The sequence below is a fragment of the Cervus elaphus genome, chromosome 20, assembly GCF_910594005.1.
Source record: "Cervus elaphus chromosome 20, mCerEla1.1, whole genome shotgun sequence".
NCBI lineage: Eukaryota > Metazoa > Chordata > Mammalia > Artiodactyla > Cervidae > Cervus > Cervus elaphus.
This window is the reverse complement of record NC_057834.1, coordinates 47,014,157-47,014,692: the sequence shown is the minus strand read 5'-3', so window position 1 is coordinate 47,014,692 and position 536 is coordinate 47,014,157. Positions and strand designations below refer to the sequence as shown.

Below are 536 nucleotides of genomic sequence, written 5' to 3'. Positions count from 1 at the left end.
TTGCCCTTTTAAGGCTGACACATTGCCTTAAGAGGCTAACACAGGAGGGTAAAGAAAGTCTCCATAAAACCCAGAGAAGAGATTTTTAGAACTCCTCTCTGGATCCTGTCTGGAGTCACAACTGAATCGGAAGATTTTACGTCGTAGCACTTACTAGTATGTGTATAGTTAATACTTAAGTCATTAAATTTAAACTTGACCTTTGATTTGACAATAAAAAGAAAAACAACAAACCGTGTCTCTTGCATGTCCTACATTAGCAGGTGGGTTCATTATCACTAGCGCCACCTGAGAATCCCATCTGTTAGAATGGGCAGCTGCTTTCCCAGCCCACTGAACTTAGCAGGATGTCCAAGGACAGAAAGGGATCGCTTCCTTTCAACTCAAGAATCTTTTCTATCAGTGACTGTGCTCTATTGGGCCGAACTCTCCTGAAATTGAATACTCTTGCTAACTTTTTGGTTTCTTGTTAGGTGGCTTGGGTATTTATAAAATTTTCTAACAAACATTGTTGTTGAAGTTTGCATTTATAGCAA

At 39.6% G+C, this 536-nt stretch overlaps 1 non-coding gene across 1 annotated transcript; it reads left to right on the top strand.

The window, feature by feature from the left end:
* Positions 1-123, top strand: LOC122678574. The gene has a single exon (XR_006336227.1). It is a non-coding gene; the product is annotated as a small nucleolar RNA SNORA26 (small nucleolar RNA).
* The last annotated feature ends 413 nt before the right edge of the window (positions 124-536 follow it).